This window comes from Symphalangus syndactylus, chromosome 12 (assembly GCF_028878055.3).
Source record: "Symphalangus syndactylus isolate Jambi chromosome 12, NHGRI_mSymSyn1-v2.1_pri, whole genome shotgun sequence".
Lineage (NCBI taxonomy): Eukaryota > Metazoa > Chordata > Mammalia > Primates > Hylobatidae > Symphalangus > Symphalangus syndactylus.
The window spans coordinates 90,038,707-90,053,297 of NC_072441.2; the positions used below are offsets into that span (position 1 = coordinate 90,038,707).

General features: G+C 36.6%; 1 protein-coding gene across 5 annotated transcripts in view; it reads left to right on the top strand.

The window, feature by feature from the left end:
* The window catches only part of ATF6 (activating transcription factor 6), a 210,504-nt gene that overhangs the window by 138,342 nt on the left and 57,571 nt on the right, over positions 1–14,591 (top strand). The gene's annotated exons all lie outside the window — the stretch shown is intronic.

A 14,591-nucleotide genomic window follows, 5' to 3' on the forward strand; every position in this document is an offset into this window, starting at 1 on the left:
AAGTTTTTCCTAAAGTTCTGCTATCCGTTAAACTTTGTTCAGACTTACAGAAATGTTCCTTTTACACCATCATTTTTCTTTTTTTTGCAAGGAACGGAGTTTAAAGGGATATGTTTAGGTCATTGTATGCCTCCAGTTTAACAGATTGAAATAAAACTTGGTTATAAAATTTTATGATGGCCTGAGTGTGCTTATCTGAGCTTTAATTTTCGGATGTGGACAATTCAGATGATAATTTCCTACTTCAGATGGGCTCATACACTTGATATTTTTCTACTCTGATGGGTAAGAAAAGTGAACAAAGAGTAGTATAATTATTCTAAACAAATGGACATCTACTTCCCTTAGAATGAAAAGAGGAATCTGTGGAAAATGACATCCTTCCATAACCTTCTGTCATCCCAGCATCTTCATTTCTTTTTACACAATTTAGAATTTCTTCTGTGTATCCATTTGTCTCTTTAAGTCTCTGCTAAATCCATCAAGCTTTGTATCCCATAATACTTTTTCCCCCAGTTGATTTTCATTGCCCTTTCTTTTTGTCTCTTAGATATTTCTTAAAGTCCCTCATTAGCATTTCCCTCTCAGGTTATACAGGTCATTCTTTTTTTTTTTTTTTTTTTTTTTTTTTTTGAGATGGAGTCTCACTCTGTCATCCAGGCTGGAGTGTGGAGTGCAGTGAAGCGATCTCAGCTCACTGCAGCCTCTGCCTCCCAGGTTCAAGAGATTCTCCTGCCTCAGCCTCGCTTAGTACCTGGGACTACAGGCGCATGCCACCACACCCAGCTAATTTTTGTATTTTTAGTAGAGACGGGGTTTCGCTATGTTGGCCAGACTGGTCTCGAACTCCTGACCTCAGGTGATCCACCCGCCTTGGCCTCCCAAAGTGCTGGGATTACAGGCGTGAGCCACCGCGCCCGGCCGGTCATTCTTTAAAGACTCTAAAATGTGGCTTTGCGTTCTTTTCCTACCTCGTTGAGGGAAAGCCATTGTCCTCTCAACAGTGAGCTATATGGTTGGTATTTTTAAAGTTCAGCATTTCCAGATTTCATTTGCAGGTAAGATAAATTACTGCACTGTGAGTCTATTCTAACTTATGTAGATTAGAAAAATCATACACTGGTTTAGTGGAAACTTTCTCTTTTTTTCTTTTTTCTTTTTTTTTTTGAGATGGAGTTTTGCTCGTTGCCCAGGCTGGAGTGCAGTGGCACGATCTCGACTCACTGCAGCCTCCACCTCCCAGGTTCAAGGGATTCTCCTGCCTCAGCCTCCTGAGTAGCTAGGATTACAGGCATGTGACACTATGCCCAGCTAATTTTGTATTTTTAGTAGAGACGGGGTTTCTCCATGTTGGTCAGGCTGGTCTCAATCTCCTGAACTCAGGTGATCCGCCAGCCTCAGCCTCCCAAAATGCTGGGATTACAAGGCATGAGCCACTGCGCCCCGCCACGGAAACTTTATTTTCGAAGCAAACTCCTGAAAAATGATAACAAGTGAAACTATTCTTTTGTTGACCTTCTGAAAAGCCTGAGTCTTTCAAATCTGTGCTTAAAAAGCAACAACAGCAAAGCTATTGCCTAATAGAAAGACTTCTTACTTCCTCCCCCTTCAAGTAAAAAGAGTTCTTTTTATTTTCCCTGTAAGGTGTTCTATCTGGTTCAGAAAAGTGCCAGGAACCCTAAATCAGTTCATACCATTTGACAGGCTTTAATTGCACACAAGTGTATAATGGGCAATGTAAGGGAAGAACAAATGTTGCTTAATTTTTCAACTAATGTTAATCATCTAAGACTTAACATATCTGTTCCTCACATAATATAATCATCTTTTGCTTGTTTCTTTTACTCAAACTGTCAAGCTTTATGACAGATTGAAATAAAATTTCTCCAATCCCTGGCATGCCTTTTACTGAGAAAATATGTCCTTTGTAGTTAAAGATTTCTGGTATATGCATTTTTCACCTTTTTCCAACTCTATGTCAAATTAAGTTGGCTCTGGAATACTTTATAAAGTCCCTACTTCTGCAAAAGTTAATCCCTTTGTGATTTTCCCCTTTCTTGCAAATGGTTGGAAAAACTTTTATAATAATAAACTTAGGAACTGGTGTTAAAATATGGTATCCAATGTGAATCATTTGCCTGTTATTAGTACTAGATACCTGAAGCCACCTTTTTGTTCCTTTTAAGATGGCAGCTGAATTGAGCAGGTTTTTTTTTTTTTTTTTTTTTTTTTTTAAGAAATGATTTTAAAAACTTATTCTGGAATTAAGTAATTTTAGTTTTAAATTCTAAAACTAAAACATGAAGGCCACTAAAATTTGATTGGAAGTTGAAATTAGTAGATCTAATTTTTAGAATTGAGTGAAATGTCTTTCTTAAACCACATAAATGATGGAGAAGAGTCTTAATTTTAAAGTTCTTAAACTTCAAACTTCTTAAACGTGATCTGGGCTCACTGCATCCTCCCCCTCCCAGGTTTAAGCAGTTCTCTGCCTCAGCCTCCCAAGTAGCTGGGATTACAGGCACCCACCACTACGCCTGGCAAATTTTTTTTTGTGTGTGTGTTTTTAGCAGAAACAGGGTTTCACCATCTCGGCCAGGCTGACCTGGAACTCCTGACCTTGTGAGCCACCTGCCTTGGCCTCCCCAAGTGCTGGGATCACAGGCGTGAGCTGCTGTGCCTGGCCTATTTTGTAGTCTTTATGAGGTTTACATATTTATATAGAATTCTTACCAAGTGGTCTCAACTATTAATAGATAACTGTATGATCAATTTAAGTGATTTTTAATTTCAGGCCAGATGCAGTGGCTCATGCCTGTAATCCCAGCACTTTGGGAGGACAAGGTAGGCAGATCACTTGAAGTCAGTTCAAGAACAGCCTGGCCAACATAGTGAAACCCTATCTCAAGCAAAAATTACCAAAGTTAGCTGGGCATGGTGGTGTGTACCTGTAGTCCCAGCTACTCTGGAGGCTGAGGTGGGAGAATTGCTTGAACCCAGGAGGCGGAAGTTGTAGTAAGCTGAGATCATGCCACTGCACTCCAGCTTGGCTGACAGAGTGAGAATCTGTCTCAAAAAAATAAATAAATAAAAAGCTTTTTAATTTCAAAAGTACCATCTCAATGTTCAGAAATTTGAAAAGTATAAAAGGAGAAATCACCTATGGTTTACTAGCCTAACAAAATCATTACTATTTGTGTGTGTTTTACTTATTTTAAAGGATGCATATATGTTTTTACATCATTGCAATATAGTATATGCCTACTTTTATAGAGGATAAACATCTGCATTTAAATCCAATCTAATATTATAATTTCATTTGATAGATATCCCCTGATTCAGATAACAGATACATCCATTCCGCCAAATATTCTTAAGGCTCTGTTTCCTAATTGTGAAAATGATATTTGTCTGAGGCAGGAATTGTGATTAGAGTATGGAACATAAAGATCAAGTAGCTGGGAGGAAATGTGCCTATATGACTGTGAGAATGTCTAGATATTTAGAATAGGATTTTACTCTGCTTTTAGGTTGGGGCTTCATAATAGCTTTAGCAACATATCTGATCATTTTATTACTCAGTGCTTTTTCCCTCCTAGAGCATTTAAGTACCTCTAAAAGTATGTACAAGAAAGCATTCATGTCTTATACTGATTAGATGAACTGTTTCAGCTTTCGTGATTCGGTATGAGTAGGAGGGAATTCTACTTCCTCTGTCGGCACTTAAACATTTCTGGAAAATGCTGTAGTGCATTGACATCAGGCATTTTTAAAAAATTACTGATCTTTGAGAAAACAAAGGACCCAGTGAGTTACAGAAATAGGTGCTGGACCATCCCTGTTCTCTGCATTAGAAAACTATACTGCTAACACATAGAAATATCTGCTCACCTTGAACTGAAATTATCCATGAGAAGCCAAATACATCCATCTATCTATCGATCAATCGATAGATAGATGTATTTGTCTCATTCTGTCTCCCAGGCTGGAGTGCAGTGGCATGATCTCGGCTCACTGCAACCTCTACCTCTCGGTTTCAAGTGATTCTCCCACCTCAGCCTGCCGAGTAGCTGGGACTACAGGTGTGTGCCACCACTCCCAGCTAACTTTTATAATTTTGATAGAAACAGGGTTTCATCACGTTGGCCAGGCTGGTCTTGAACTCCTGACCTCAAGTGATCTGCCTGCCTCGGCCTCCCAAAGTGCTGAAATTACAGGCGTGAGCCACCATGCCCGGCCTCCATATTGGATGATTATACATTTGTATGTATTTTTCTTTGCTTGCTTTATTTTGATGAGTCTTCAAGTCAGTAGCAAAATTTTATTAGTGAAGTTTAGTAATCCCAGTTACTCAAATTTAAAATGTTTCACTAGTAAACTGAATTTGACGAATTCTCTTTCATAGATAATGTTGTGTTATTTTTACTTATTGGTGAAAACCTACCTGGTGCAGATGAACAGGAATTGAACCTATTATCAGTAAAATTAGATTTCTTTTATAATTTGGCCATTTATTTTAGCTTTATTATTTAATCTCATTTTTACAAAGTTATGCAATAGTATATTGGAAAAATAATATTGCTTTGAAAGTGCAAAATATTTAGAATTTCTTAAATAAATATATAGTTTCCACTTTAGATGTCTGAGATTTAGAGGTGTGCTTTTAGCCCCTTATTTTATAGATGGAGAAATTTAGACCCAGAGATATATATGGCAGCATACAACTCATCTGTGACAAAACAAGGCCTAGAAGTCAAATCATCTTCCATTTCAGGCTAGTGCACTTTTCACTGCACTTTACTATGTTCTAATCAGTAAATAAAATTGCATTAGAAGAGAGTTCTTTCAGAAATATGCAAACCAGTAAAATTTCAACAAATTAACATCCCTTTCAAGTTGTGTGTTATTTTTTTCTGCAAAATGTAAGAGAAGTTGAAATGTTTCCAACTCAGAATGGACTATAATATTTTTAGTGAATTAAATATTATGTAAAGAGCCGGGCTTGGTGGCACATGCCTGTAATCCTAGCACTTTGGGAGGCTGAAGCAGGCGGCTTGCCTGAGCTCAGGAGTTTGAGACCAGCCTGGGCAACACGGTGAAACTCCATCTCTACTAAAATACAAAAAATTAGCCGGGCGTGGTGGCGTGCACCTGTAGTCCCAGCTACTCACAGGCTGAGGCGGGGGCAGGTGGATCACTTGAGCCTGGGGAAACAGAGATTTCAGTGAGTCAAGGTGCCATTGCACTCCAGCCTGAGAAACAGAGCGAGACCCTATCTCAAAAAATAAAATAAATAAAAATATTCTACTGGCCAACTCCTCCCCCACCTTCTAACCTTCAGCACCAAAGAACTGCTACATAGATTTGTCATGGCTGCTGCTCCTAAAAAACCTACAGAATAAAAGGGGGAAAGGAGAAGAGCTGTAGTTTTCTGTTAGGGAGGAAGCCTGAAAGGATCATTTCCCAAAAGAAGTTTATCTTTTAGAGCTGGACTGGTCAGTACAGTAGCCACTAGTCTTGAAATGTAGCTAGTCCTAACTGAGATGTGCTGTAAGTGTAAAATACACACTAGATTTTGAAGACTTAGGGTGAAGAAAAAGTAAAATATTTTAATAACGTTTATGTTGCTTACATGTTAAGTGATAATATTTTGAACACATTAAATAAAGTAGATTATTAAAATTAAATTTACATGTTTCCTTTTAGTTTTTTATTTTGTGTGCCCAAAATTTTAAGGTTATATATGTGGCTTGCTTATATGCCTCACAGTATATTTCTATTAAACAACACTGCTCTGGAACTAAGATTTCTAAGGTAACTGAGATGATCCTTGGAGTTGAGCCAAAACCTGCTATTGTGGTATGTTTTGGAGATGTGGGTTTCCATTAAGTATAGATTTTTTTTGACTCCTAGTAAATTTTTATTGATTTGTTATCTGGTTCATAATGTACAATTCAGTAAAAGCCATTCAGAGAGAGGCTAAACATTGTGAGCCAAACCTTCTTACAGCGCAACTTGGTCTTGGAACTTAGAATGCTTACAGGAATGGATGGCTAGCATGTGCTTTATGCAAGCCTTTTAAATATCATATCCAGGCTTTTGGTGAGAGACTAGAGTACTAATATTCTGTATTGCTAATTCAGGGCTGCTCCATATGCTTTATAAACCGAATAGAGGGTAGATTTAGCATGAATATTGAGACATTTACCCAGTGTTTTTATCTGGATGAAAGAATAATGTACCTTGAGAGTACCTATAGGCAGTTAGGCGTTTTCTCAAGGAGCAATATTTGAACACTGAATTAAATCCCCATGATTTCATTGAATTCCCATAATACAGTTATATAGTACTCATTGTATTCTGTGTGTGTGTGTGTGTGTGTGTGTGTTTTGAGACAGAGTCTCACTCTGTCTGTCGCCCAGGCTGGAGTGCAGTGGTGAGATCTCACTGCAACCTCCACCTCCTGGGTTCAAGCAATTCTCCTGCCTTAGCCTCCCAAGTAGCTGGGACTATAGGCACACACCACCACGCCTGGCTAATTTTTGTATTTTTAGTAGAGACAGGGTTTCACCACATTGGCCAGGCTGATCTTGAACTCCTGACCTCAGCTCCCGCCTCAGCCTCCCAAGGTGCTGGGATTACAGGTGGGAGCCACCGTGCCAGGCCTGTATTCTGTATTTTTATGTATATCCTCACTAAATAAGTTTCTTGAGAATAGTATAGGGTTTTTTATTCACCCTTTTTCCATTATGGTGTTTTGCATATGGTAAAATTCTAAAGTATTCTGAATTAAATTGAGCTAAACCAAACCTGGATGAAACTAAAGAAAATCATTTCTCCCCTTTCTGATTAGAGGAGGCACTTTGTTACAACAGAGGATATGTGTGGGTAAGTATACCCAGGAATATGTAAGAATGTTGAGACATCTACAAATCTGATTCAGAATTAAACAAAGGCCAATGAAGTTTCTGCGCTGTTTTCTGGCTTCTAATTAAACATTTTTTTCATATCACAATAATATAAATATTTTAAAGTACTCCAGGCAGTTCTCCTTCAGTATTCCCAGGACGTCATTAAGCCTAGTCACCCTGCAACAGCTGCAAGTTATTCCAAACATCTGTACTGAATCTTTACACTCTGCAAGCCCATTTGAAATCAACTGTGTCACCCTATTAACAGCTTCAGTAATTCTTTATTACTTTTCTAACCAAGAGTTAGGGAGAAATAAGTCTAGTATATCAGAATGAAGAATGCTGAAAATTGCTTTTCAAAACCGATTCTCTGTGGTCACGAACATAATGTTTTTATTTACCCTTCCAGATTTTGGTACTTAAAAAGTTAGTTTCTTAAATATGTAAAAGTTAGATCATTTGATAAATGATTAAAAAGAATTTCCCTTAAGTTTATTAAGTCTTAGTTGGTAGTAAATATAAAAGACAAAACATTCCAGTTAAAAATTATTTCATACATTTTAAACAGTTTAAATAGAGTAAGTGTAGTCCTTGCCCATGCCTATGTCCTGAATGGTATTGCCTAGGTTTTCTTCTAGGGTTTTTATGGTTTTAGGTCTAACATGTAAGTCTTTAATCCATCTTGAATTAATTTTTGTATAAGGTGTAAGGAAGTGATCCAGTTTCAGCTTTCTACATATGGCTAGCCAGTTTTCCCAGCACCATTTATTAAATAGGGAATCCTTTCCCCATTGCTTGTTTTTGTCAGGTTTGTCAAAGATCAGATGGTTGTAGATATGCAGCATTATTTCTGAGGGCTCTGTTCTGTTCCATTGATCTATGTCTCTGTTTTGGTACCAGTACTATGCTGTTTTGGTTACTGTAGCCTTGTAGTATAGTTTGAAGTCAGGTAGCGTGATGCCTCCGGCTTTGTTCTTTTGGCTTAGGATTGACTTGGCGATGCGGGCTCTTTTTTGGTTCCATATGAACTTTAAATTAGTTTTTTCCAATTCTGTGAAGAAAGTCATTGGTAGCTTGATGGGGATGGCATTGAATCTATAAATTACCTTGGGCGGTGTGGCCATTTTCACGATATTGATTCTTCTTACCCATGAGCATGGAATGTCCTTCCATTTGTTTGTATCCTCTTTTATTTCATTGAGCAGTGGTTTGTAGTTCTCCTTGAAGAGGTCCTTCACATCCCTTGTAAGTTGGATTCCTAGGTATTTTATTCTCTTTGAAGCAATTGTGAATGGGAGTTCACTCGTGATTTGGCTCTCTGTTTGTCTGTTATTGGTGTATAAGAATGCTTGTGATTTTTGCACATTGATTTTGTATCCTGAGACTTTGCTGAAGTTGCTTATCAGCTTGAGGAGATTTTGGGCTGAGACAATGGGGTTTTCTAGACATACAATCATGTCATCTGCAAACCAAAAGCAACGGCAACAAAAGCCAAAATTGACAAATGGGATCTAATTAAACTAAAGGGCTTCTGCACAGCAAAAGAAACTACCATCAGAGTGAACAGGCAACTTACAAAATGGGAGAAAATTTTCGCAACCTACTCATCTGACAAAGGGCTAATATCCAGAATCTACAATGAACTCAAACAAATTTACAAGAAAAAAACAACCCCATCAAAAAGTGGGCAAAAGATATGAACAGACACTTCTCAAAAGAAGACATTTATGCAGCCAAAAGACACATGAAAAAATGCTCATCATCACTGGCCATCAGAGAAATGCAAATCAAAACCACAATGAGATACCATCTCACACCAGTTAGAATGGCAATCATTAAAAAGTCAGGAAACAACAGGTGCCGGAGAGGATGTGGAGAAATAGGAACACTTTTACACTGTTGGTGGGACTGTAAACTAGTTCAACCATTGTGGAAGTCAGTGTGGCGATTCCTCAGGGATCTGGAACTAGAAATACCATTTGACCCAGCCATCCCATTACTGGGTATATACCCAAAAGATTATAAATCATGCTGCTATAAAGACACATGCACACGTATGTTTATTGTGGCACTGTTCACAATAGCAAAGACTTGGAACCAACCCAAATGTCCAACAACGAGAGACTGGATTAAGAAAATGTGGCACATATACACCATGGAATACTATGCAGCCATAAAGAATGATGAGTTCATGTCCTTTGTAGGGACATGGATGAATCTGGAAACCATCATTCTCAACAAACTATCGCAAGGACAAAAAACCAAACACCGCGTGTTCTCACTCATAGGTGGGAATTGAACAATGAGAACTCATGGACACAGGAAGGGGAACATCACACTCCAGGGACTGTTATGGGGTGGGGGGAGTGGGGAGGGATAGCATTAGGAGATATACCTAATGCTAAATGATGAGTTAATGGGTACAGCACACCAACATGGCACATGTATACATATGTAACAAACCTGCATATTGTGCACATATACCCTAAAACTTAAAGTATAATAATAATAAAATTAAAAAATAAAAATAAAAAGTAATATAAAGCATTCAAATAAAAAAGAAAGAAGTGAAAAAAAAATAGAGTACATGTAGTCAACTCAAAACTCCACTGCTTTATTCCTCTGGGTCTTGCATATTTATTGGTGGAAATTTTTCTCTGCTGTTTTTTTACATTTTACGTTGCGGAATAAGCACAGAATTATTGAACCTATGACCTATATATTCCACAGCTTACTTCAATGCTTCTATTAGGCACCCGTCCAGAGTTGAAGAAACGTCTCAGATCACAGCATCTTCTCAAAAAATGTCATTTTGTTTAGCTTCATTTCTATGTAACATTGATGAGAAAAAAAAATCAGTTCCCAGCTGGGGCCACTGTCTGTGTGGAATTTTCACATTTTCGCCATGTGTCTGCACAGGTTTTCTCCAGTTTCCTCCCACATCCTTATAACTTTTGCTTCACAAACATTTATTGACTTAACGTACCATCACTACGACCACCATCACTTACTGATTCACCAAAAATTGCGTAAATTATCTTACTTGTTTTTATTAGTCTTTATTAAATGTATAGCTCACATTTATTTCAATATTTAATATTAGAAGTGCTTGGGGTGTTTATTTAGAAGTTTGGTGATGTTTTTGTAGCCAGAAATATGCTGTAGGAACGTAACTCTTGTTTATATCAATTAGGCTATCGTAAAACTGGTTTCCTTTATGTCATTTCACTTAAAGAATTTATGGACGACGTGAGGAATAGTACTCAACTTTTGCTTATAAATAATTAACAGATGACATGAAAAGAGACTTCTTAGGAAGCAATTTTTACGAGCCTCCTGAGCTGGGAGTTAACATTTTCAATAAGAAGCCATGAAGTCAAATATAATCTTTTGCATTTAAACTCTACATCATTATATTATATTACTAGAAGTCTAAAAACCAAACAGTATGGTAGGAAGAATAAAATGTTACTTATGAATATAATTTCTGCTTATACTTTTAGAAAGAGGATTAAAAGTACTGACAACAAATGAAGTCAGAATAGCTTGGTTAGTTTATTAAAAGTATCTCCTTAATGTTATAGCATATGCTAATTATTTGCTTTGCATATGTACACATCATGACATACATTTATGCATTAGCTGAGACATGTTCATTCTGTAAGTTTTGTACAAAACTAATGATCTTCAGTTACACAAGAACATTTAAAAATTTTATGTTTGAAATAGATAATTAAGCAATGCTGTGTGAAACTGAAAAATGAAAACTTTGATTAAAAAAGTATTTTCAAATATAGGATAGTAGATGTATATGAGAATACTTTTTTGGGTATAATCTTAGTAACATCATTATGATGTTATATAAACATATGACATATGACATAAAATTATAGTAGATAGATCACTATGTTGCCCACTTACACATTCTTCTGTCGTATTAAGCAACACACATTATTCTTATCTATAATAAAACATATTTCTGTCTGTCATACATATGAAATATTGTATGTATTTATTGGAATTAATTTTTAAGGCTAGTCTTTTTTTATAATTTCAACTTTTATTTTAGATTTGGGGTAGATGTGCAGGTTTGTTACACTGGCATATTGTGTGATGCTGAGGTTTAGGGTATGAATGATCCCATCACCCAATAATGAGCATAGTACCCAACCAGTTAGTTTTTCAACCCTTGAGTAGACATTGCTCCTAAGGAAGATATACAAATGGCCAATAGCACATAAAAATGTGCTCAATATCATTAGCCATTAGTAGAAATAAAAATTAAGAAATGTTTAAAATATTTAATGTTTTATTTGAAAAAAATAAACCAATTAAAATTTTAAATAACATTTTTAATGGAAAATAATTATATATCCCAAAGCCAAAAAAAAAAATTAGTGAGAAGAGTAGCACTGTTTTACAGTTTTGCAGATTTTTAATATGTGATTTAATGGAAGATAACAAGATTCTTATATATTTCTGTATTCAGTCTGTTGCAATATATTGTTTTAGTTGAAATATATGAAGAAAATCTACCTCATGCAGGTAAGTAGTTGCAAAGGGAAGGAGTATTTTAATAGCCTTTTCAAATAATTGTGAATTATTCTGTTTTGATACTACATAAAAACTCAGCAAGTGGTAATTTCTTAAAAGGTTAGTTGCACTATAGAATCTAAAGCCATATCAGTGACACTTTTATCCTCTGTAACATTAAAAATCCATTGATCTATCTTGCAGTTTGAATGGAACTTGTACCCATGCATGATTTTGTAACATCATTCACTGCTCATTTGGAAGATATTGGTTCACTAAGAGTTAGGCAGATCTTCCAAATATGAACACATTATACAATGTCAAAAAATCACATTCATTAATATCACCACGAATCACATCAAGAAAGTCATACTCATGGTGGTAGATAACAGAGGTTTCCGAAATTCGGATTTTCACTCAAAATCCCAAATTTTATAATTTGCAAATACTGTCAAGTGTTTTCTTTGAAATATCAGGCTTACTTCATTTTTAAAAAGTGCTTAATGGGTTACCCATGCCCGAATAACAATAATTCGCCATTATTTCAAGTAAAAGTGGTATTGAAAAAAGTGGGTTGTTCAGCTTGCAAATCATTCACCCGAATGCTTTTTCTTGAGATAGCCATTATGCTTCAGTAGGCAGCAAAACAGTTTTTTATGTTCTTGCCCTTTCATCACAGAGAATGTTAATAATTTTTACTGCTTCAACAAGGATATTCTAAATTGAAATTGGCTTTAAAGTATTTTATTCATTTATTCGTTTGTTGGTTGATTCATTGTTACTGTATGTGGCAGTGAAGAATACAGTGACTACTAGACTAGTTTGGTGCCACTACATAGATTTATACTAAGGCCTAGCAGTTTGGCTTTGCTTTTTCACCAACAGAGTAAATTTCAACAAAGTGCAAAAAGGCTTGAAAATAGTTTGACCTGAAAGGGTCTTAGAAATTCTTGCCTCCTTAGGGAAAAAACTTGTTTAAAAGCTATTATAATAGTCCTCCTTTAGCTAGTTTACATTATAAATCGTTTGTGGATACCTACTATATGAAAGGTTGTAGTAGATCCTGGGGATTCACCAATGAACAAAGCAGATGAAAATGTCTGCTGTTATGGAGCTCATTTATAAAGGGTAAAGATATATAATAGGTGTTAGAGAGAAAAGTAAAGCAGAGAAAGGAAAGGAGGTGTGTTTCGTGGGAATGTGTGTGTACAATTTAACTAAGGTGGCTAGGAAAGACCTCACTGAGAAATTGACATTTGAATGAAGATCTGAAGTGGGGGCAGGTAAAGGTGTGTGCCTCTACAAAGGCCACAGCTGAGGCTGCCCTTCTTTATCCATCTCTTTTCATCCTTCCAACTTCCAGACGTTTTTTTCTGCTGATAACTCATACCTTTTCATTAAACTTTAATTTAATTTAATTTAGTTTCTTCGAACTCTGCTCTCCACCACTTCCTTGCCCCTAGCACACACAGGATCAATCAGCACTTACAAAAACAAAAACTTAACCTCTTTACAAAAGGTACAGGGATAGAGTAGAGGCCTTGAATACTTGTGCTTCAATTATTTTTCCCCTGTCATCTTTTATATTAAAGGAAATAAAATATAGGGGTGTCTTCTTTTCCTGGTTGAATTGGTAGAGAATATCTATGGCAGTTAGTGCTAATGTTTATAAAAAGGAATAAACACAAGTGAGATCATGATGGAGAGAGACCAAATCAGTAGGGACCAAATTATAAAGAGATTTCATTTCTAGGCTAAAGAGTTTGGATTGGTCATGTGTGCCTGTCATCCTTTATTTCATTCAGTAGTGGAACAATGGCTCTCAACTATATGGTTGAGAGAATAAACTTAAACAACAAATCTAAATTTCTTCTATCAGTTGCATTTAACTGTTGCATTTCCTCAAGGACTTCACTCTCAAACTTTTTGGTCCCTTTTTTAAAAAAAAAAATTATTGAACACTTACAAGTGTTGAAATACTAACTTGTCTAATCTTTATAAACAATCGGTGCAATAGGTGTTGTTACTGTCCCTATTTTACTAACGAGAAAATGAGGACACAGAGAGATTAAGGAACTTGCTCTATATCCTACAGCTAGAAATTAGGTGATGGAAGCAGAATTCAAACCCAGGCAGTCTAGCTCCAGAGTCCATCCTTTTAATCTCTGTCTGTGCCACTCTGGCCAGTGTTTGTGAATGCAGAGTCCTGGAACTATCTGCATCAGAATCACCAGGGATACTTGTTAAAAGTGAAAAATTCTGGCCCACTTCAGACTTAACCATGTAAGAAATTGTTTTTCAAGAGTTGAGGAATGTGAGTACTTATATTATAAAATCCTGCAGGTGATTCTGATATGCATCCTTTGTTAAGAACTTCTGTTTTAGAAGGACCTACTATTGGCACTGTTTTTGCTTCTGATCCCAGCTTCCTATGATTAAATGCTTTCTGAAAGATACATAGTTAGTACAGAACTTAATACTATTATACTGTTCTATACTATTATACCCCAGTTTGACTTTTAAGCTGTTATCACCTGAAATTTAAATGAAATCCTTTTTAGAACAATACTTGACCAAACAATTTAAAAATTGTATTTCCTACAAATGCATTATACCTTAAAAATGCACTTTAAAACTGAATGGAAGCCAGGCACGGTGACTCATGCCTGTAATCCCAGCACTTTGGGAGGCTGAGGCGGGTGGATCACCTGAGGTCGGGAGTTCGAGACCAGCCTGGCCAACATAGTGAAATGCTATCTCTACTAAAAATAAAAAAATTAGCTGGGCATGGTGGTGGGTACATGTAATCCTAGCTACTCAGGAGGCTGAGGCAGGAGAATCACTTGAACCCGGGAGGCAGAGGTTGCAGTGAGCCGAGATTGCGCTACTGTACTCCAGCCTGGGTGACAGAATGAGACTCTATAAAAACACACACACACACACACACACACACACACACACTGAATGGAAACTGAGAACTTACTGTTCTATTTATGATGAAAGAAAACTGGTAGGCTTTAGAAAGTACACCCTATGTGATATGAAAAGTGAACTCTTTTAGATTGTGGAACAGCTTTATATAGTATCATACCTCCATCTTTAACTAGGATTGCAGCTGGCAATAAAGCTCGGCTTCTAATGCAAGCA